The sequence below is a fragment of the Physeter macrocephalus genome, chromosome 8 (assembly GCF_002837175.3).
Source record: "Physeter macrocephalus isolate SW-GA chromosome 8, ASM283717v5, whole genome shotgun sequence".
NCBI classification, from domain to species: domain Eukaryota; kingdom Metazoa; phylum Chordata; class Mammalia; order Artiodactyla; family Physeteridae; genus Physeter; species Physeter macrocephalus.
The window spans coordinates 139182842-139207483 of NC_041221.1; positions in this window are offsets into that span (position 1 = coordinate 139182842).

Below are 24642 nucleotides of genomic sequence, written 5' to 3' on the forward strand. Positions count from 1 at the left end.
CTCTACGTCACATGTCCCCATCAATAATACAGATGCTGGTACACATCCACTGAGGGTTGTTTGGAAGACCAAACAGAATAATATATGTAAAGCCTGGTACACAGGAAGCACTAAGTAGATGTTAGATCTTCTTGAGGTGAGAGGTTTTCATGTGGATCTTAGCAATTTTAATGTGTACAGATTGGCAAAGAAAGGGCAAGAGAGTGGGGACAGATGGGCAGTACATACAGAGACTCAGAATTAGAAATCAGTCAGACATTCTCAAATTCAGCTGACTAAGCTCTTTTCCCCTTCCTCATTCTTGGCCCCTCACAATCATTCTGGATGTGCTGGACTCTAAATCACAAAATTAGACACTTTGTGCTGATAACACACACACAGAGAAACAGGAATACACCCAAACCTGTACTTGAAGGACTTAGAATTTAATACTGACTACGGCAGATTGAGTTTTGCCTAAGCTCATCTCTAGCAGGTAGGTAAGCTCTCATGGAAGCTTGTATTGATATAAAGTGAATTTCGGCATCAGTAATGTTTAGTAATTCACTGACCCATTGTGCTAGTTGGCACCCTCATTTCCAGAAAGAATGGAAACAGATTCCAGTCCAATTAAGCAACCAAACTGAGAGTATTTGTGGAATGTTTACTCCATGCTTAGTACTGTGCTTGGTTCTTTCCTTCTTCCTGGAGAATAGGCGGGCATTGTAAGAATCTGGTTAATTGCCTGTGAATGTGCGATGTGGAATGGTTAATACAGCAAATCCTGTCTGGGACCAGTGAGACAGAACACTTGCTCTCTAAGCACTTATTACAACATAGTATAATAGGTGCAATAGTACACATATTATAGTCATGCCTTATAAGCAAATGTTTCACCCATGAGCCCTGAGTATTTCAAATGGGTAGTATCAATATTTCTTTTTATTTTGTTTTTAAAATATCGTTCACTGGTCTCCAATGCTTAACTTATAGTAGAATTGGAGCTTATAATTGCTAGACAAAAAGGATGCAAACATCACCTAACTTAAGAGTGGATATTTAGGAAATATTAATGAGAAACATTTGGGATCTACTTAGGTAGATCTACATGCTTTTGCTGGACTCAAGAGAATTGGGTCAGTTTTCTAATGTATTTTCTAGGATCTGGAGTACACTGTTGGGCTGATACCATGTCACACCAACTCAATCATTTCTCCAATTAACTCCAATTATATAAAAATTACAGTATTTGCTATAAGCAACTTGCACTTTTAAATCCAATTTTTAAAGTTGAGACCTCAAATGGAATTAGTTCATGGGGCATTTCAACAAAGCATTGTCATTGTGGGACACAATGAACAAAAGACAAATTTTAAGTGAAATGGAAAACAAAGCAGAGGCCCTAGGAGTTGGAAGAAATTTTAGAGGGCATCCAGTCCAACCCTTTACAGTAGCCCTTATGCAATGTCTCTTGTAGCACATTATTCAGTTCCTATTGTCAAAAAGAAGGGGGAAAGTTTTGGTCCTTTCATTTAGTCTCAGAAATTTTATTTTCACTGAGATATACTGAAGAGTATCTTTGTAACAACTTTTGTCAAGTCTCTTTGGAGTCAGCTCTAGATGATGTTGGAGGCCTTCAGAATAAACATAATTACACTGATGTCAAGAGAAACACAAAATAGTGATGATAATAAATAGTGTTTGGTTACAAACACTATGTCAGATCTTGCACATGATGGAAGCCAGGCATGGTTCCTGTTTGGGAGCATCTAATAAAATGTTATGAGTTCTGCCTCAAAGAGCTTGAGAGTGATGCTATACCGTCAACCCTGGAGTTTTCCAAATGCTTTTTTGATTCTATGTTGCAAAATTTCAAGTAAATATGTTTGTCTTTGGTTGGTTGTTTACTTGAAGTGTGAAACATGGTTGATATTTTTGCCATGTATAAAACTGAGATGAAGCCACTACCCAGCTTGGTAGCTGTTAGAGTTGCAGTAGGAATGAATGAACACATTTATCCTCAGATTTAAAGTCAATTAAATTTGAACCATTCCTATTCAAACACTCTTCAGGTGAAGAACCACTGTGCAGACTGAGGACCCTCCACATTTTCTGGAGAAACCTAGACTGGTTGGCTATAGCAAAGGGCACAATTTCCCTTGCACAGCTCAGAGATACCCATGAGTGTCCAAGACAGAGCCATTCGTAATGAGAAAGGTTTTGAGGTCAGACCCATCTGGGGTTAGGGTCCAGTCTCTGGGTGACCTCTCTGAGTCTCATTTTCCTTATCTTTGAGTCACATCTTAGGGAGTAGTGATATCTAAATGCATTCAGATATGTGAAGGGTACATAGTAAGCCACAAAGTACAGTTGGTAGGCATGCAGATAGCTGAAGGCACCCAGACCAAGTTTCTATTCTCAGGTCTGCTGCTTACTAGGTTGTCACCCTAAACTCATTAATTAGGTTCTCTGAGGCTCAGTTTCCTCCTCTGGAAAAGGGGGGTCACACAATAGTAACTCAAAAGGCTATAGTGAGGATTGAATTGTATTAAGTGGAAAAAGCATGAAAAGTAGGTAAATACTATTTTGTGTGTGCCCAAAGTGCCTTGCCAAGTGCTCAGTACAGAAATACTTCTTCAGTGATGGACTGACATACTGAATATACCAAGATTCTGGGTTGAGAATTTTCATAGATTTCCATAGATTTCTCTTCCAAATATACTGGAGGAATGTCAGTGGAAAGACATGACATAGGGTGGGGTGGAGAGATCCTCACTTCTGGGGTTCTTTCTTTTTTTCTTTGAGGGATGACTATAGGATGTTGGTGTTAGACTGTGGCTTTAGCATCGATGATAGCCCTTAATGCTATGAACATGTAAAACAAGAGACCTAGTGGCCCATTTTAATATCTGTGATTTCCCCAATTCCATTCAATAATTCCCTCAAGCATCATCCTCCATAGATTAACAACATAGATTTTTAGGGACTTATTTATTTTCTCTGTATATTTGGGGCAATACTTTAAAAAGGAAAAGGGTGATACTTAGTGATAAGCATCTCCTTGTGGTCCCATGCTTCCATTTTCCAAAGTGATCACCTCACCTTGTGATTTCATCAGGAAAGACAAATGATTAATTTCACAATAGTCAGAGACCAGGCATTATAAGGCAGCTTGAGCTCAAGACGGTGGCTCTACATATTAGCATGCTTTGGTTTCCAATCTTAGCCTTGCCACTTCCTAGTGTTTGACTGACCTTAGGCTGGTAGCCACTTAACCTCCTTAGCTTCAGTGTCCTAATCTATAAAACGGGGATACCAGTAGCCACCTCCTGGGATTGTTTTGCAGATTCTCTGAGTGGATGCACATGAGGCTTGACATCGTCAACAAATGTCAGTCATCATTATTATTATAATAATTAGCTACTACCCCAAAGCCGCCTTTCTCTTGAGACTGATGAAGTCAAAGGTTGTTGAATGTTACTGTAATAGGATTCTTGCAACCCGATATTTTCCAGTTCATCTTTCTTAAGAATGATCGTCTGTCAGGTCCATATGGAGATCATAGTGTATTCATGAGAACACAAGGAGCCATTGCTTCCTGTTATGCCTGAGCAAAAAAAAAAAAACACACCAACCCCATCCTTACCTGAAAACTGCTCTGGACAAATGTTTCCCAAAGGAGACTCAGTGCAGAGCAGAGCAGAGCAGTAAGAAGCAAGGGTGTGCATTCCGGCAGAAACTCTGCCGTCCACCCCCTGCGCACATGAAACTGTCTTACGAGCCCCATCTGGTACTAATCAGCCCATTTCCTGTCTCTTGAGTGCTCATGTACACTACAAGCACTGTATGAATTTATGCTCACATAGTGTTCCTCACACGAGTCTGGCTTTTAAAAAGAGGGCCTCTTTCTTCCTTATATCCTCACGGAGGTGGAGAGCAACGACTTTGGAGTCAATTAGATCTGGCTTCAAATACTCACTCTACCCCTTACCATCTAGGTTACTGAACTTCTTTGAACTTTGTTTTTCTCATCGGTGAAATAGACAGTTAACATGTGTAAAGGCTTAATAGAGAGTTGACACATAATAAACACTAAATAAACATTAACTCTGTCCTGAGACCCTGCTTCCTAAACAGTGGTGGTGGGCAAAGACATAGTTATGAGAACGAATTCTCTTTGGGCTGGAAAAGCTACTGTCAGAGAACACCTCCCCCAGTATCCTTAGATATGACTGCACTGTATTAGCATCTATGTAGGATAATCCAATTCTAAAACCCCAAAGCCACTTGAGCTCTTTGGAACAATCTCAGAATCTCTTAATTTTATGAAATAAGTTTAACTCTTACTTTTAGACAAAACTGAGGAAAACAACTCCAAGCCGTCCCTCTAGGTAAAAGAATGAAGGAATGGAGGTAAACACTCTTTACCACCAGCAAAAGAAACTCAAAAAAGATACTTTAAAACTTTTTCTGTCAGCAAAATAATTAAGTGAAATAGATGCCTGGGTATTAGATTCCACATTTTCATGTGTCCCCGCCAACACTCTTTTTTTTCCCCTAAAATGCATTCTTTCTAGACTGGGAGAAGTAATAAAATTTTGGTGATAGCCTTTCCTAGCTGCTGAGAAATTTAGTGCTTTGGAAGAAGGCTAGTTACATTCTCCAAAGGATGGCCGTATGGCTTTTCCAAAATGTTTAGAAGTCTTATGTGAGTATGAAGGACATACAATTGAAAGGAATTTCAATTAATGTTCAAATATTTCCTTATCCAGCCTCTTTCTCCTGGGTTCTTTACAGACAGGCTCGGGTGAGGGAGCCAGTTTTGTGAGTAGAGGTTGTCTGGGAATCACAGAAGCTCTGAGTTACAAGAGATCTCAGAGTCATCTGGACAACCTCTAACAGCTCTAGTGATTGTTAACACTTGGGGTGTTAGGGATTTCTGCCTGAGGCTGAAGGAAACTGTGAAATACCTCCCAGAAACATGCATACATGTGTAGGCCCAGACACAGTTTTGTACCAGGTTCCAGGAGAACTCACTGATGCATGTCCGGACCTCTAAGCCACAGAGTCTGCAGATGAGTTCCTGCCTAGGGCTTGGTCTTGTATTGTCCAAAGGCCTGACAATGAGGGCCCTGCCAGGCCTGTACTTTATAAACACCCACTCTGGCTCTTTTCTGGCTTTATTTCCACAATGGGATAAAGAGTCCACAGAGCAAGATGATGTGCTTGCCTGGAGCCCAGGTCGTGTATCCATTTCTAGGCCACTCTCTGGGGACCCAACTTTTAGAGCATGTTAGAGGCCCCTTCCCAAAGTTTGCCACCTTCAAGGCACACCACATCACAGAGTGCATAACTCTGGGTGGCTGTTTGCCTTGTGACGGGTTAAGAGCTTGAATGTTTAGGATGGGTGTGCACACATAAGCATAAATCCCCTCACAGTACAGAATGGAGGCAGAAAGGAAGAGGGTGGACTTTGGACCTGGACCCTCCATTTGCACTCTTGACCTAGAGCCAGCCAAGGGGCAGGCCTGGTCTTTGCACATGCTCTTTACTCCCCTCTCTTGGCTAATTCCTCCTCAATCTTTAAGCTACCGCTTAGATGTTCTTTTCCTAGAGAGGCATTCCTGGACACTCAGTCTTAGTTCCCTGGTTAATGGAGAGCACCTTCTACTTCCCCTTCATAGCACTTATTCAAAGGTTATTTGAGTGATTTTTTGAAGTGTCTGTCTTACTTAAAAATTATTTGTGGTTGTTTGTGTACACTCAAGCTTGTTCACTGCTATGTCCTCAGCACCTAGCATCATGCCTGGCACTTAGGTGAGTCTTAGCAAATGTTTGTAGAATGAATAAATACCACCTCTGGGACCTATATTCTCCATGTTCTAAGAAATAACCCTGTTCCAGTCTTTGAAAAGCAGGTTTCTTCCTCCCTACGAGGTTTCTTCTTAACCTTGTAGGACCTACAAGCCAAAATGAACATATAATGGCCCTATAATGTGAGTGAACTGGGGAGCCATCTGGCCTGTGGGGCCTTGGGCCCTGGCTGTGGACTTTGGGGAATGCAGTAAACTACTGGAAAGTGCTGCAGACTAGTGCTTGCAGGGTGCAACAAGCCAATAAGAGTCGAAGAACTCCCATGTAGCATTGTGTATCCTTTGATTCTTGTGATCACTGGCTAACATTGTGATGTAATAATCACAGGAATCTACTATGTGAGTGCAAATAAAGGCAGTCCAAATCTGGTAGGAAGTGTGAGTAACAAGCGGAAACTTCTTACTTCAATATTCCCCTTAAAATGACAGCCTGACCTCGGTAAAGTGAATATTCTGATTTCAAGCCATTAGCAATTGGATGATCTACCAGTGACTCAGCTCCCCTTGTTCAGATTGGGAAAATCATTGTCCGTGAGAACTAATATTGTCAGTATAAGTAAATATTACCTGGATGTTGTGGTACAAATTAGATTTTCTAAAGATATGGTATTAAGTTCAAGATTTTCTGCTGTGGAATCATGGAGAGAAGGTGAATCACCAAAGTGAATACAGTACATGTGTATTAATAGTCATGGTTATTATATATTGAACATTTACTCTGTGCCTGGATATCTGCTGGGTGCTTTACGCTCATTGTCTCACTTAAGTTGTATAAAACCCTGAGAGGTAAGAATTATGCTACTTTACAAATGAGGGAATAGAAGCTCTGAAATGTTAGGCACTTTGTCTAAGGTCACATAGCTAATAAGTGGCAAAGTCACATTGTAAACCTACATTTTTAGGATGCCAAAGCTTTGTTCTTAACTATTTTACATTCTACCACATAGTATATTAAAATCTCTTTATAACAGAGATAACTCCCACGTCAGTTTTAGGAACAGGAGAAAAGGGACCGTCTCAAGGGGGTACCTAATACTGTTTTGTTTCCCACACCAGCCATCAAGGGAGATGTCGTTGCAACACTGCCTTGTCCATCCTGCATTATGTCAACCTCAAGAGGCTAAGACTGTGCTCTATCATCTGTTACTACATAATAAACTACCCCCCAAACACAGAGGCTTAAAACAACCAGTTTATTTTGCTAATAGCTTTGTGGATCAGGAATTTGGGAAGAATTTGGGCGGTTGCTTTCTTTTTTAAAATTAAAAAAAGTTTTTATTTTCTAAATACATTTTTAATTTCCCCCCCAGCTTTATTGAGGTATAATTGACAAATAAAAATTGTATATATTTAAAGAGTAAAACATGATGATTTGATATATGTATACACTGTGAAATGATTACCACAATCAAGCTAACACCTCTGTTATCTCACATTGTTAGTATTTTTTTCTTGTGTAATGAGATCACTTAAAATTTATTCTCGTAAGCAACTTCAAACATACAATACAGTGTTACTAACTATGATCACTGTACTGTACATTAGATACCCAGGACTTATTCAACTTATAACTGAAAGTTTGTATCCTTTGACCAACATCTCCCCATTTCCCCCAGCCACTGGCAACCACAAATCTATGCTCTGCTTCTGTGAGTTCGACTATTCTAGATACCACATGTAAGTGATATCAAATGGTATTTATCTTTCTGTGTCTGGCTTATTTCACCTGGAAGCATAATGGCTTCCAAGTTGTTACAAATGTTAGCATTTGTCACAATGGTTGTCACAAGTTGTCACAAATGGTAGCATTTCCCTATTATGACTGCATAATATTCCATTGTGTATGTGTGAGTTTGGGTGTGTGTGTGCATGTATGTATACATATGCACACACACAATTTTCTTTATCCATTTATTTATTGACAGACATTTAGGTTGTCTCCATATCTTGGCTATTGTGAATAATGCTGCAGTGAATATGGCAGTGCAGATATCTCTTCGAAGTACTGATTTCATTTCCTTTGGATATAAACCCAGAAGTGGTATTGCTGGATCATATGGTACTTATATTTTTAAGGAACCTTCAAACTGTTTTCCATAGTGGCTGCACCAATTTACTCTCCCACCAAGAGTGTACAAGGGTTCCCTTCTCTCCACATCCTCACCAACACTTTTTATCTCGTCTTTTTTTTTTTTTTTTTTTTTTTTTTGCGGTACGCGGGCCTCTCACTGTTGTGGCCTCTCCCGTTGTGGAGCACAGGCTCTGGACGCGCAGGCTCAGCGGCCATGTCTCACAGGCCCAGCTGCTCCGCGGCATGTGGGATCCTCCTGGACCAGGGCACAAACTCATGTCCCCTGCATCGGCAGGCAGACTCTCAACCACTGCACCACCAGGGAAGCCCTATATCTCTTGTCTTTTTGATGATAGCCATCCTAACGGTGTGAGGTGATACCTCATTGTGGTTTTGATTTGCATTTCCCTGATGATTAGTGATTTTGAACACCTTTTCATACATCTGTTGGCCAGTTGTATGTCTTCTTCGGGAAAAAAAAATCTATTCAGATCCTTTGCCCAGTTTTTTAATTTTTTCTTTTTTTGGTGTTGAGCTGTATGAGTTCCTTATATGTTTTGGATAGTAACCTTAACCGCTTATCAGATATATGGTCTGCAAATATTTTCTCCATAGGTTGCTATGTCATTCTGTTGTTTCTTTTGTTGCACAGAAAATTTTTAGTTTGATGTAGTCCCACTTGTTTACTTTTGCTTTTGTTGTCTGTGCTTTTTGTGTCATATCCAAAAAATCATTGCCAAATCCAATGTTAAGGAGACTTTCCCTTGTTTTCTTCCAGGAATTTCAAGGTTTCAAGTCTTACAGAGTATCAGTTAGGATAGCTGGGTATGGAGGAGCCACTTCCAAGATGGGTCTTTACTCAACATGAGTGGAGTCACCATGCTCCTTGATGTCTCTGCCTCTCTTCACATGTTTCATTTTGTTTCTTTTTTTTCTGGGGTTCTCCATGTGACTTGGGTCTCTCACAACACAGTAATTTTGGAATAGATTAATTTATTACCTGGTGTCAACTTTTCCTAGAGGGATTGTTTCAAGAGACCTGGAGGAAGCTACAAATCTTCACAGACCCTCTTCTTGTAAGAAAATGTCACTTCTGCTACATTTTTTTGGTCAAATAAATCACTAAGGTCTAGCTAAGTTCAGAGGGTTGGGGGAGGAATAGATTTTACATTTAGATGGTACAGTGGCATAAAAATATAGGAATATAGAAAAGGATTGATGGTGGCCCTCTTGGAGACAAGTTACCAGAGACTGTCTCCTAAGACCATTCCCGCCTTATCAGCCCAAATAAATATTATGAGTCTTTCCCTTTCCCTTGAGAGTACAGCTTAGAATAAATGGCTCTTAGTGGAAATCATAAGAGGTAAATAACATTTAATAATCACTTGCTACATGCCAGACCCTGAGCTAAGTGTTCTACATGTGTGATTTAATCTAATTCTTACAACTCCTGAGGAAGGTCTGATCAGTCACAATATTAGAGAAGTTCAACAATCTACTCAATGGCACACAGTAAGTAGAGGCTTTGAGATTTGAACTCAGGTCTTCTGAACACCAAAGTTTGTACCCTTAGTACACAAAACAGGTAAGAGTTTGTGCAGAAGGTGAGATCACGGTTGGTGTTAGACGAAGCGGCAGGCAAATTTGAGTAAGTGAGCAGGACAGAGACAAAAAGGCAACAACATGAGTGCAGGTATAGAAGTGGGGACTGGCCTGTTGGATCATCAAAAAGTATGAGGACTGGGGGCTTCCCTGGTGGTGCAGTGGTTGAGAATCCGCCTGCTGACGCAGGGGACACGGGTTCGTGCCCTGGTCCGGGAAGATCCCACATGCCGTGGAGCAGCTGGGCCCGTGAGCCATGGCCGCTGAGCCTGCGCGTCCAGAGCCTGTGCTCCGCAACAGGAGAAGCCACAACAGTGACAGGCCCGCGTACCGCAAAAAAAAAAAAGAAAAAAAAAATATGAGGACTGGAATTGGACAGATTGGCAGGAGACAAGTTCTGATGGCCATGAAACTCCAGCAGAGGAGCCTGATCCATTGAGACAGGAGTCAGGCAGCCCACTCATTCCAGAGGAAACCCTTATACCTAACTCAAGACCTCAATTGACAGCTTTGCTTTTCTTTTACTAACAAAGTGTCCACTCTTGGGCATATATCTGGAGAAAACCATAATTTGAAAAGATACATGCACCCCAATGTTCACTGCAGCACTACTTACAATAGCCAAGACATGGAAGCAACCTAAATGTCCATCGACAGAAGAATGGATAAAGAAGATGTGGTACACATATACAATGGAATATTACTCAGCCATAAAAAAAGAATGAAATAATGACATTTGTAGCAACATGGATGGACCTAGAGATTATCATCCTAAGCAAAGTAAGCCAGACAGAGAAAGACAAATATCATGTGATATCACTTATATGTGGAATCTAAAAAAAATGATACAAATGAACTTATTTTCAAAACAGAAATAGACCCACAGACCTAGAAAACAAACTTATGGTTACCAAAGGGGAAAGAGGAGGAGGGATAAATTAGGAGTTCAGGATTAACATATACACACTACCATATATAAAACAGATAATCAACAAGGACCTACTGTATAGAACAGGGAACTATACTCAATATTTTGTAATAACCTATAAGGGAAAAGAATCTGGAAAAGAATATATATTTAATAACTGAATCACTTTGCCATACACCTGAAGCTAACACAACATTGTAAATAACTATACTTCAATAAAAACAAAAGGAATGATAGCTGGAAAAAAACCCAAAGTTTCAGAATTTGCTTCAGTTATCTCAATTCCCAGCTATAACTCACACTAAGAGTGGAAGAAAAGTTCACACAAATCAATGAGTTGGGTCAAACAATGGCCCCATTTCCACTCCAGAGAAGGTTTCCCTTGTGTGTGAAAAACTCTATTCCTCCTTTTTCTTAGTATTGACTATATTTGGGAGAGGAAAGGGAACTGTTAACTGGTGAGGAAATTTCTAAATCAATACTTCAACTTTGATCCAACTGTAAGACTTCATAAGGCAGTATCTTAGGTAAACATTTGGTCAACTGAGTTTTTGTAAAAGTTGAAGATGAAGCAGTCTTGAAACATGACTTTACAACATAAAGTTTCACTCCTTTAGTAAAGTACAGTGGCTAAGAATACTGGCTTCAGAGCCAGACTGAACTGGGTTTGTTTCTAGCTCCACCACTTACTAGCTGGGTAACTTTGTATGAATCACTTACCTCTTGGAGCCTTACTTGACATGTTAAAACTGGAAGAAGCACAATACCTAGAGGAGGCAGTGAAGATTTAATGTGATAATACAAAAGGCGTGGCTTGTAGAAAATGCTCAATGTACATTAGTTATCCATGTTAGGTCTTAGGTTCACTGACACTTAGCCTGACTTCAGGGTCTAGTGCTTGCTCCACTGCTTAAGGCTAGGAATGGGAGTGCTGCAGTGGATGCTATGATTATAGTCATGAGACTTAGAGCTGTGCAAAAACTCAGTCTCCTCACTGACCAGAAATGGAGGTGAAGGAGGAAGTTGAGTTTAAATCTTGCCCTGTACTGTATTAACATAATGATTGAAGGTATAACAGTACCTCCCTCATGCGGCTATTTTGAAGGTTAAATTATATAAATCACACAATGCTTGGTAATACTGCCACATAGTAAACAGTCCATGTATTATTTATTATTATTATGCATTCAAATATTCATTAAATGGCATCTGTGTGGCAAACACTATCCTTGGAGCTTCTTCAGGACAGACGGGCCTATGCATAGACGATTGATGCTTGGCAGACTGTAAGACTTGCTAACTGCCATTTCAGCACTTGAATACAATATTGACGAGGTGCATATTGTCTACACTGTGGTCGAGGCAAACCCAGGGAGTGTGGTGTTTCTGTATACCAATGTCAATGTCTAAGCTTCCAGAGGCCACTCCAAGCCAGAGAGGATGCTTATTACACAGCATGTCCAAAACATGACATAGTCAGGGGAGAGTCTCATTGAGGCTGAAGGAAAAAGCAAAAAGATGAAGCCAGGTCAATAGCGCCAGATGTTATATAAAAGAGAGAAGTGAGAAGTGAGGACATATAGGAAGCAAAGCACAAGCTGGGTCAGGTCAGAATGAAGACCATGGTCAATGTGGATATTTGAGGATGACTTTTATGTGATCATGGAAGCACTGTGCAAGAGTGGGTCTTGTACCTTAAAGTGATGGTGCAGGACCATACTCAAAAGATATTTATACATTTCCATAAATTTTGGGCCTCCCATTTTTTGGAATGAGGTCCAAGTTCAAGTCTTGGACATTGTAAAAACAGAAGTTTCAAGAAGTAATTGATCACCAAGGTATTTTTATTTTCAACTGCTTCTGTAGAACAACCAGAGTCTAAACTTGCTGACCTTGAAAGCATACTAGTGGTTAGACATGATTTATGCTAAGAAGCAAATCATAGGACATTGGATGATTTAATTTAGATGCTAATCACAGGTGTGTTTTCATTGGCATGTCTCAAGCACTTTATTTGCTGACGGAGACTGTAAATGGACTAATGAGGTAGATATCTTGCATGATACTGAGGCTGTGTAAGAGCAACATGGCTGGTCTGTTGGTTCTGCACATTAAACATTAAGTGGAAAAGGTGAAAATGACTGATTTTGAAATGATCTTGAGTTAAATGCTTTTTGTAAGAAAGCAAAGAAAGGAATCTTACTTCAGAGGCATTACTAATATAACGAAAATGAAGGCTTCACCTCGAGGTGACTGGGGAAAACCAGTGCCAAATTTTTAGTTAAACAAGTACCGATAGGATTAAGTAAGAAGATAAGTAAGTGTTCTAGCCAATCACTGTAGAGAAAAGGAAAATCCAAACCAGGTGCATGGCACTGAGCAGGCAAACCTACCATTTTGTGATCCAAGCTTTTGGCTTGTCAACTAATCAAGGTCAGTCCCTTCATATCTGAGAAAATGTATAGGACATAACATGTTGCTCCTTTCCCCACCCGCTGCCCAAAGCCCCTTCTGGCTTCATTTACCATCTTATTTAGTCTTGATTCCATCATCCATCATTATAATAACTCCCTTACAAATCCACTTAGCTTGACTGTCCATCATTCCCTTCTCCAGCTTCTGCTGGAAAAACCTCAGTCCACATGAACATCATCTGCCTTCTTTAAGATTACAGCTGAGCACATGAATGGTACGAGATAAATTCACAAACAGGGTTATTTTCACTTTAATTCCTGTTATACCTCCATGAGGTAATTAATGCACTCCAGTAATCCTACTGTTTCTCCAGTAGGCTGGATTCCCTATTTTCTCAGAAGACTATTTCATGCCTCCTCCTATTTCCTCATATTTCCCACATTCTTTCCTCCACTAATGATGAGCTCCCCTCATGCTGCATCAAGAAATTAGAAGTCACCAGGGAAAACTTCCTGGCTTTCGACAAACAAAGGACCAAACCAATCTATACTTACAATCTTGAATTCTCTCCTACTTCTCTCTAACCACTTTGAAGTCAAGACCTTCTTCCTCTCAAAGGCAGCTCCTCCTCTGTGCTCCAGATTTCATCCCCATTTCCTTCCATTTGTTTCTCTCCTTCCTTTGTTCTGGTTCACTTTTTTTTTGTTCAGCAAACAAACATGCTCCAAGATATCTCATCATAAAATCAACAAATCACAAAACCAAACTTTCCCTTAGCCCCACATATTCTTCTAGACACAGCCCTATTTCTCTGTTCCCTTTTATATTAAACTTCTCAAAAGAGTTGTTTACATATGTGGAGTCCACTTTCTAACCTTCAACTCATTCTTATTTATTCATAAGCTGGCTTCTTCCCAGTTACTCCACTGAAACTGCTCTTGTCAAGGTTCCTAGTAACTTCCATTTTGCTAATGCAATGTCCTCATCTTAGTGGCTCTTTAGGCAGGATTCAGCATAACAGTCTGTCCTTTTGAATACACTATCTCCACTTAGCTTTCAAAGGATACAGCTCAGAAACAGCCAAATGCAAGAGATGCATAGGGCAAGATATGGGGAGGGAGGATGCAGCTCAGGATCAACCAAATGGAACAGGGGAGGCCAAAGTGCAGAGCTTCCATGCCATCTCCAGGCATGTCATGCTCCTAGCATGTCGATGTGTTCACCAACCCAGAAGCTCACCAACCCTTTCATTCAAGAGTTTTGTCAAAGTTTCTTTATATAGGCACAACTGATTAAATCATTAGCCACTGGTGACTGAACTCAATCTCTAGCCCACTCCTTCCCAGAGGTCAAGGTGTGGGGTTGAATGTTCCAGTCCTTTAATCACATGCTTGGTCTTTCTGCTGACCAGCTCCTAACTTGAAGTTATTTAGGGGTCCTGCCTTTAGTCACCTCATTAGCATGAACTCAGGTATGGTCAGAAAGGGGGTTGTTATGAATAACAAAAGACTTCTACCACTTAGGAAATTCCAAGGGTTTTAGGAGCTCTGTGCCAGAAACCAGGGCCAAAGATCAAGTATTATGTTTTTATTATACCACAGTAGCAAAACACTTTTGGAATATACATAGAATATACAGCTGAAGATTGGAAGAAATAACTTCTAGAACAGATGATACATGATAGGAGTTTTATCCTACAGCTAAGATGAAAGTACAGATATTTCTAAAAGTCTTGATGTATGCCATTTGCTAGATTAGGTTTCAATAATAAACAACATGAAGAATTGCCTATTTTTGGTGTGTCACTAAATTAAAGATAACTAGAGAAGATATATTTTCTAGAGTAGATAACTTCTATAATTAAAACAATGTTTTATGAAGAAACATTTAAGTGTATTCACTGATAGAGTGGCTTCTCTTGAGACAGGAAGGAAGGAGGCAGGGCACAACCATTAAAAGAATGACATCATCATTAAGAAAAACAGGATACTGAAAAAATAGTAGAACCTACTAGGCCCAAGATGGCAGATGATTTGATTTCCAGTAGACCTTTAGCCTCATTATACGCACATTGTGAATATTAGCATATGCTACATGACACACCCACAGGTGCCATGACACTTCTGAGGCCCACCATAAAAGCAAAAAGTGCGTGGTGCCCCAATTCATAGAAATATCCACCCCTTCTCCAAGATAGTTAGAATATTCCCCCCACACATTAGCCTGTGAAATTACCCAGCCCGTAAAAAACTAACCACCTCCACACCTGGGGTCTACTCTCGCCTTTTGAGATGGACTGCATTCAGTTATGCAGTGTGTATCTCTCTAAATAAACCTGCTTTCACTCTACTATGGCTCACTCTTAAATTCTTTCCTTTGTGAAGTCAAGGACCCTCACTCAGCACCCCATCCCAGGGACTCACGGGAACATGACCGTCCTCTCATGCCCCATTTTTTCCTACAACACTCTGATTAGACATTTTTTAAAAAGTTTCTGGGATAATGTTACATACATAGTACTAAAGCTGAAATTCATTCATCATATCATTCATAAGTAAGCTAATACAGTCAAGAAGTCAAATTCACAAAAGCACAAATGGCTACACCAATGTGATTAATTTTAAAAATTAAAAACTTTCAAAAATCAAGACTTTTAAATTATAGTAGACTTTATACCTACTTTTGTAAAGGTAGACTTTTACAAAGGAAATTCTTGTTTTGGATAGAGCATTTGGAAAATAGATATTTGGATATATTTCCATTGCTTTCTGATTCTGTAAACACGATCATGTGCCAACTATAAAAAAATCTCATATCTGTACACTTAAACAAATTAGAAGCAGGATGTGTTTACCATTGCTGTACAACAAATTACCAGAAATTTGGCAGCTTAAAACAACACACACATTTGTTATCTCACAGTTTCCCTGGGTCAGGAGTGTGGGCACTGTTTAGGGTTTACTGACTAGGGTTTCACATGCTGCAGTTAAGGTGGCAGCTGAACTGTGTTTGTATCTGGAGACTCAACTGCAGAAGAATCTGCTTCCAAGTTTACTTAGGTTGTTGGCAGAATTCATTTCCTTCTGACTGTTATGACCGAAGATTTTTGCTGGCTGCTAACTAGAGACTGCCTGTAGGTCCTAGAAGCTGTTCACAGGACCTCAGGGTCACCACAGTTTCTTGCTATGTGGGCTTCTCCAGCATGTCCACTCATTTCCTCCAGACCACAAGGAGAGTCTCTCATTTCAGTCTGCTAAGCCAGAATCTAATATAACCAAACATAATCATGAGAGTGACATCAAATCACCATTGTCATATTCTATTGGCTGGAAGCCAGTCGCATGTCACACCCATACTCAAGGGAGGGGGATTCTACCAAGGCCTGGACTTCAGGAGGAGGAAACCATGAAGGTTTCTTAGGGCCTGACACACAGAATTTTCCAATGATTTTACAAATCTTCATAGTACAGAGTTTCAGTTGGCTTTGACTCCATTTATTAAAAATGCAAGAATGCAACTAAAAGAACCACTGACTGACATCAGGGAAGTGGAAACGTACGTGTTAAATTACAGCAAACACTTTTGCATAATTGGTGGATGGGATGAAAACTTAGTAACATGATTTCAAGCACAACCAATAATGCAATTCTTTAATTTAGATCTATTTCTCTTTGGGAGATATTTTTTTTTCAGCTTTGACAGCCATTAAAATCAAGAATCAAAATAAACTGAACATAGTGACAGATATTTGGGTTGCTGAATTAAAAGTATTACAAATGTTAAATCGAGATTTTCAAAGATAATGAGGCTTATTTTATCACATTGTATTTACTAATAATAGTCATATTAGTGAGATAAAATTTTAAAATTAACAGTAAGTGAAAATTTTTAAGATGTGCCTATGAGGAAAAAAAAAATGAATGTACATCCCAGCATATACGCATTTTTTTCTTTAGAAATTGCACACATGGGTTATGTTATAAATATATACATTCTAAAACATACAAAAATACAAATCAAATGAGATACAGATTTCAAAAAAAAGATGTTTTTTATGTATTTAGAATATACTCCATGTACACAACTTCTAAAGAAATACACATGCACATGTTGAGATGCATGTTCACTTTTTTCCTAATGGGCATGTATCCTAAAACAAGTTTGGCAGCCACTTCTCTCTCTCTGTGCTGTGCAGTACAGTAGGCACTAGCCACATGTGGCTATTAAGCACTTGCAATGAGGCTGGTGCAAGATTTCTAAGGCTCATCCAAAAAAAAAACCTAAAATATCTTTGATTTTTTAATATTAATAACATTAAAATGATAATATTTTGGATATACTGCCTTTAAATAAAATGTATTATCAAAATTAATTTCACCTGTTTCTTTTCATTTTTTTAAATTACAATTACACATGTGGTTCACATTATCTATCAGATAACACTATCCTAGAGAACTTGACAGAGTGTTAGAAAAAAACAGAAGGCTGCTTAGCTGTATTTTCTGCACTAAGCAGCAATGGGATTAATCTAAGTGACTTGTAGGTTAAGTCCTGGCCTTACCTGAAATAATTTGCTATGCTTCATGCTCTTGTAGCTATTTTTTTCCTCACTCATCAGTAGTGCTTAGTGTGATATTTTAATATCTTTAATGGTTGAAGCAGTCTTAAAGAAATGAACTGATTTCCCCTCTGGACTCTACCCTCTGCTCTGTTTGTCATTACCAGATGAACTGATACTATTTCCTCTGATAACACAGCAGTTTAGACTTGCATTTTAGGATTAACAGCTAAGTACCTTCAGGAAAATATCCCAGTTGCATGTGTGTGTTTGTAGAAATGTATCCACATCAATGCAGTATAGTGAGTTCTCCTTATTAACTATTAAACTGTGCCAAATACAGACCAAGGTAATAGGAAAATTCTGCCATGTACTTGAGGTATACTTTTTAAAAACTTGCCTTGTAATATGTTTACATTAAACCACAGTTTTAAATAGCCCAGTCTAATCTCTGATAATTTCCTTTGCAAACTGGCTATTCTGTTAAGAAATATACAACCTTCACTTTTCTTCCCTAAATATCAGAAAGTATCCTTCTTTAGAGCCTGAGCCTCTTGCAGTAACCATCCTTGAAGGAGAAAATCTTGCCCCCTATTCCTTTTCTCAAAAAGTCTCATGCTTTGAGCTTTTCTCTGACTGGTCTCTCCTCACAGGTATTTTCCTTGCAACTGGCCTCCCTCTGAGCTGTTATTAATCTCTAGGAGCCTGTGATAATGTCCGCCCTGGAGGAATTATAATAAAGTCTGGCTGCTGAAAGTCTTTCTTATGTTGATGCAATGCCTACTTTCCTATAACTCCCAATTACTGCTGTTAGGTCTCCCCTCTAGGGATACACAGAACACACTCCTTCTTCGACAGTTAATTCTAATATTTCTTCTAAATCGTCTCTCCTCTGGGATACGCAGTTTCTCTAAGTATTCCTCTTACTCGCTAAATAGATATTTATCAGATTATATATTAGTCTACTAGGGTTGCCATAACAAAATATCACAGACTGGGTATCTTAAACAACAGAATTAATTCTCATAATTCTGGAGGCGGGAAGTCCAAGTTCGAGGTGCTGGCGGGCGGGGGGGGTTTCCTGAGGCCTCTCTTCGTGGCTTACATATAGCTGCCTTCCTGCCGTGTCCTCACATGGCCTTTCTTTGGGTGTCCATGCTCCTGGTGTCTCTTCCTCTTCTTATAAGGACACCATTTCTTCTGGATTAAGGCCCTGTCTTTATGACCTCATTTAACCTTAATTACCTCCTTAAAGGCGCTATCACAAAATACAGTCACGTTGAGGGTTAGGTCTTCAACATCTGAATTTTGGGGGAAACACCATTCAATCTATAAGAGATGCTTACACAAAACAGCAGAGAATAAAACAAATCTCTGCTACTTTGGACAGATGACATGATTTCAAATCTTTTAAAAATGTCTTTAAGGGATATGGAAGTTAGAACATAATCCAATACAAGATATGGAACCTGATCAACATGGAGGGGGACCATCTCCTCTCTCTTTTTGGAATTTATGCTCCTATTTATTTAGCCAAGATAACATTCACTCCTGTGATCTGTGGATTTTTTCACATAAAACAGAGCCCAGCTTTATGCATTTCTTTAAAACCACTGTATCTTTGTTGATGTCTGTGTAACTCTTCCATTTCCAGATAAGATTGAAAGCTGGGTGGAATAGAAGATAATGTCTTCTAAGTCTTTGCATGCCTATATTGTGACAAACACTGTGACCTGCATACAAGGAGTGGTGTTGGCTGACCAGGGCTGGCTTCATGGGAGTGTGATCTGTGTACTTGGTTTAATGCCTGGCTGCGGTTGTCTTAAATTTCTTTTTTAAATTAATTAATTAATTTATTTATTTTTGGCTGAGTTGCGTCTTCGTTGCTGCGTGCGAGCTTTCCCTAGTTGAGGTGACAGGGGGCTACTCTTCGTTGTGGTGTGAGGGCTTCTCATTGTGGTGGCTTCTCTTGTTGCGGAGCACCGTCTCTAGGCATGCGGCCTTCAGTAGTTGTGGCTCGTGGGCTCTAGAGTGCAGGCTACATAGTTGTGGCGCATGGGTTTAGTTGCTCCGTGGCATGAGGGATCTTCCCGGACAAGGGCTCGAACCTGTGTCCCCTGCATTGGCAGGCAGATTCTTAACCACTGCGCCCCCAGGGAAGCCCTGTCTTAAGTTTTTGAACAAAGGGATTCACATTTTCCTTTTGCACTGAACCCCACAAATTGTCTGACTGACTTTGAAAAGGGGAAACATTTATGAAAGGTCAACTGGACTAGAAGTCAGAAGACCTGGGTTCTGTCCCAGGTTCTGCCACTAACTAGCTAAATACAAAAATCAATGCTCATTTATCTCCCCACCTAAAAGACTCTCTCTTCTGATTCAAAAGTTTTGCAACCCTGCTTTAGCGAAAGGTTTCTATAGAGGACATATACTGTTTTTGCCTGCCAAGCATCCAACTTGCCAATTTTCTTCCAGAGCTGTTCCTTCTCCCACTCTAAGTGATTTCTAGGTTCAGGGGGATGATCTCACTTCTCCTCCAACCCCTGGCCCAGAGTGACCTTGTGGCTCAGTCCTGGCCAATAAGCATGGAACAATCTGAAACTGGTCCAGAAATGGGCCTATGGCCCATCTAGGCCAATGGAATTTGATTATCAGACTTAGGGAGTAGTGGTTCTCTCCCCTGGCACTATCTCTCCAGGTAGGCCTGGAGATGCTGGTAATCACCTTGCTTCCATGAAGGAAACCTGCCTGAGGACAGAGCCAACCCAGAGGAAGGTCAACCGAGAGATGAAGAGAGTGAGACCTAGTCCTGAGCACATGGCGTGGGCCCCTGGATGAGCAGCTGTGCCTACAACCTGACATAAATGTCATGAGAGCCAATCAGGCCCTAAGCCTACTGATTTGGGTGTCTGTCTCTTGCAGTAATGGGGATTGTTAACCACTAGACCTCAGGTCCATGGCAGGGTGCTGCCACGTAGACACTAAGTTAATGAATGCAAGAGTGCTTTGTCACAGAAGTCACTACAAGATGCAAATCTAAGTGGTGCAAGATAAAGCATTTCTGAAAATATGCAAATGATTTCCTTTGTTTATAGATCTATTTCAGGTCCCAGTGGTCACTAAGAGCTAGGAAACATGGCTCACTGGAAAGTCATTGTGCAGAAAATCACTTTTAACGACTGCCAAGTCATCCTAATTGAGCTAATGAAAGTAGAATCTATGACAAACTTCCAGAAAATAGCTTCTGAAATTCAGTCTCTTTTAAGTCTGGGAATTTGGCTTTAATGTGAATATATGTCCTACTTACTAAATTAAACACACCCTTGTGTGATACATAATGAACAACATAGTAGTCTTTGCAAAATGAACAGTCAGAGCTAAAGGATGCCTGAAACAGTCTGCCTGTACCTTACCTACTATGTAATCGCAGATGTTGATAGGCAATGGAGTAGTTTAATTAAGTTATTTATCTTTAAAATACTATTATTTCTTTGATATTGCACTATTTTAAATTGTTTCTTTGGTCCCAGCAGAGAAGTAGGTCTGCAAGTCTTCCTCTGGGTCAAGAGCCAACAGCTTTCCCTATGAAGAGGCAGATGACTATATGAAAGAGGCAGGGCGCAGAGTCTGTTTCACTATGAAGGAAACAGGGTAACTGCTACAGCCATGTAATAGTGGAAATGGACATCTCAGAAAGGAACTCTTTATCCTTAGAGGCATTCTAATTGATGATGTGTGATCTCTGCACAGAACACTGGAGAAAGGTAATAGGTAGCTGATGATTGCTTATGTCTCTAATTCTGCAAATCTTGGGAGAAGTCACAGGAAATTCTTTTTTTTAATTAATTTTTAAAATTGAAGTATAGTTGATTTACAATGTCATGTTAGTTTCAGGTGTACAGCAAAGTGATTCAGTCATATATATATATTCTTTTTCAGATTCTTTTCCCTTATATGATATTACAAAATATTGAGTATTGTTCCCTGTGCTATACAGTAGGTCCTTGTTGGTTATCTGATTTACATATTGTAGTGTGTATATGTTAATCCCATCCTCCTAATTTATCCCTCCCCCACCTTCCCAACGAATGAAAATGAAAACATGACCATCCAAAACCTATGGAATGCAGCAAAAGCAGTTCTAAGAGGGAAGTCTATAGTGATACAAGCTTACCTCAGGAAACTAGAGAAATCCCAAGTAAACAACCTAATCTTACACCTAAAGCAACTAGAGAAAGAACAAACAAAACCCAAAGTTAGTAGAAGGAAAGAAATCATAAAGATCAGAGCAGAAATAAATGAAATAGAGACTAAAAAAAAAACAACAGAAAAGATCAATGAAGCTAAAAGTGGATTCTCTGAAAAGATAAACAAAATTGATAAACCTTTAGCTGGACTCAACAAGAAAAAAAGGGAGAGGACCCAAATCAATAAAATTAGAAATGGAAAAGGAGAAGTTACAATCAACACCACAGAAATACAAAGGACCTTAACATACTACTATAGGCAACTATATGCCAATAAAATGGACAACCTGGAAGAAATGGACAAATTCTTAGAAAGGTACAGTCTCCCAAGACTGAACCAGGAAGAAATAGAAAATATGAACAGACCAGTCACAAGCACTGAAATTGAAACTGTGATTTTTAAACTCCCAGCAATAAAAGTGCAGGACCAGATGGTTTCACAGGAAATTCTGATACCCTAAGTTCACAGTTAGATCTACGCACATCATCCTGGGGGTAAACAAAAGAGAGGAGAAATCTGACGCATCAGCAGCTCTGAGTCCCTACCAGAGATTCCAGTTATTGATCTATCAGTCCAACAACATGTCCATGTCAGCTCTCCTCTTTCCCTCCAGCACCCAGTGGAGCTCTTGGCACCAAGTGAGCACACAATAACTACTTGTACGATGATTGAAAAAATTAGATAAATAAATGAATACATCCCTCAGAAGTTATCAGCTCAGTTTTTCCTGCATTTATTTTGCTCCATACCTTTTTCATTTAAAAATTAATCACATAACTGCCTGTGGCATATCACATTTTCACCTTGTACTGTATTACTTCACCTCTCATATGTTTATGTCTTACATTCTAAGATGGATCATGAGTCCTCTGAAGCAGATCTTATATTCCTTTATAAGCCTCTCAGTATTCAAACGCTCAAAGCAAGTTAACATTGTTCAGCAGACTACAAATAGCTGGTGCAAGTTTATCTGCCTCCCCTTCATGAAGGTCCCAAAGCCCCGTTGGGGGAAATTACATAGTTCCTCCTCTAAAGCCCAGGATAACAAAAATTCCCAAATTCAGTTGCCCTCTATTCTGTTTCTCAATGTACAGGATTGTTGCCAATATGGCAGACTTTAAAATCAACGCAAAGACAGAGAAGTTAGCAGATCATTGGAAGTAAAAGTGATGTTGAAGAACTCAGGGATGGTCTGAGTCAACTCCCTCATTTTGGCCATGTGTTCCATGGCCAACCCCCAAAGTGAAAATGTTTGCTTAAGATCACAGAGCAAAAAAAAAAAAAAAAAAAAAAAGACCACAGAGCAACTGCAGGAACTCAGAGGTCTTAACTAATGGAACTCTGTTCCTTGTGGACCTTACAATCTCTTGGATGAAGGATATTGCTTCAGTAATGACTTTACTTTTTATCAACTAGATTTAAAATTGTCAAACACTCCTCTTTCAATGCCCCCATCAGGAAACACAAAAGAAGAGGGATTGCTTTGAGTACAAAACGGTCAGGGGATTATGCTTCCTCTTCTGTACAAATCAAAGAGATGAAAGACTGGGTGTCAGGACTTGTACCACACAAGCCTTTTCTGAAGGAACTGAAAGATTTTATTGTGCTCTATGAAAGTTAGTGATTGCATTTCAAAAAGAAAATAAAAATGACGAATATTTCCCCTTGAATTCAAAGACTCCAGCTAAGTTTACTCTTTCATGCTAAACTCCTGATATTAGATTATAAACTCGGTACAGATCAGAACACCATTTACCAGCTGGATCCCAGAGGCTCCTGGAGCCTATACTCAGCATTTGGAACTCATCCTTCAATTACTGCCTTGAATCATAACTAGTGCTGTAGTTTGTCAGCTCCTTGAGGGCAGCAGCTGTGCTTTATTCTTACTTGCTTCCTAAGCATATAAATCCCTTCAGGTCTCTCTTGTACTAACAGCCCTCCAATGACTTCAAAAGTGAACTTAAAATAAGTTCAAGTTCCTTACCATGGCCTCCAAGGCACTAAAATAATCTAGCCCAGCCACCCCTTTGGCTTAAGCTTACACTGTTCTTTGCTTACTCAGCTCCAGTCACTGTGGCCTTCTCCCTCGTCCTTGAACATGCCAGGCTTGTTTGGTGTCCGCGGATGGTGCTCCTGTTCTGTGGATGCTGTATGCCAGGGATGCTCTGCTCCAAAATCTTCAGATAATGACCCTCTCTCACCATTAAGGTCTCAGTTCAAATATGTCCTCTGAGAGGTCTTCAAAGCACACTCTATCACCTCCACCCAAATTTACTTTCTTTTTTCCTTAAGGACAATTCACATTTGTTTGCTGATAACTCTAACTAAATGTACTTCAAATATACAAGAAGTTAAAGAGTCTGTCAGGTAAAGCCATCCCTTGCCAACAGTTAAATGTGGTCCCTGAAGCGTAACTTGAACATCGTCTTAAAGCTGAGGTGGCTCTGACCCGCACTCTAAATTTAGCAGAAGTTAAGGAGTCTGTCAGGTGAAGCCACTTGTTGCCAATGGCTAGGGATAGTCTGTGAAGAGTAACAAACAGCTGCTGGTGGTTTATTTCTTCTACAGCACATTTCAATAACTGAAGTTATCCTCTATATTTCTGTTTTTATTTGGTTATTGTCTGTCTTGCTCCTCTGGAATGTAAGCTCTCTGAGAACAGAGATCTCATCTTGTTCACCACTATATTCCCAACTCCTAAAAGGAGGCCTGGAATTTAGTGGGTATTCAACAATCAATTAATGCACCTCCCACCTTGCCTTATCCCACAGTGTCATAGGCAGAGAAGCTGAAATCATATGGGAAAGAGAGAGGATGGCCATCTAGTTTATATTTAAGATTCTACAAACATGATGGCATCCAATACATGGCTGTTGGAAAGACAGGTTATTTAAACAGTTATCTGTGAAGCGCAGATAACTGTCTGAAGGACAGATATCTGGTCCTTAAGCACCATTGCTGTCTTGAA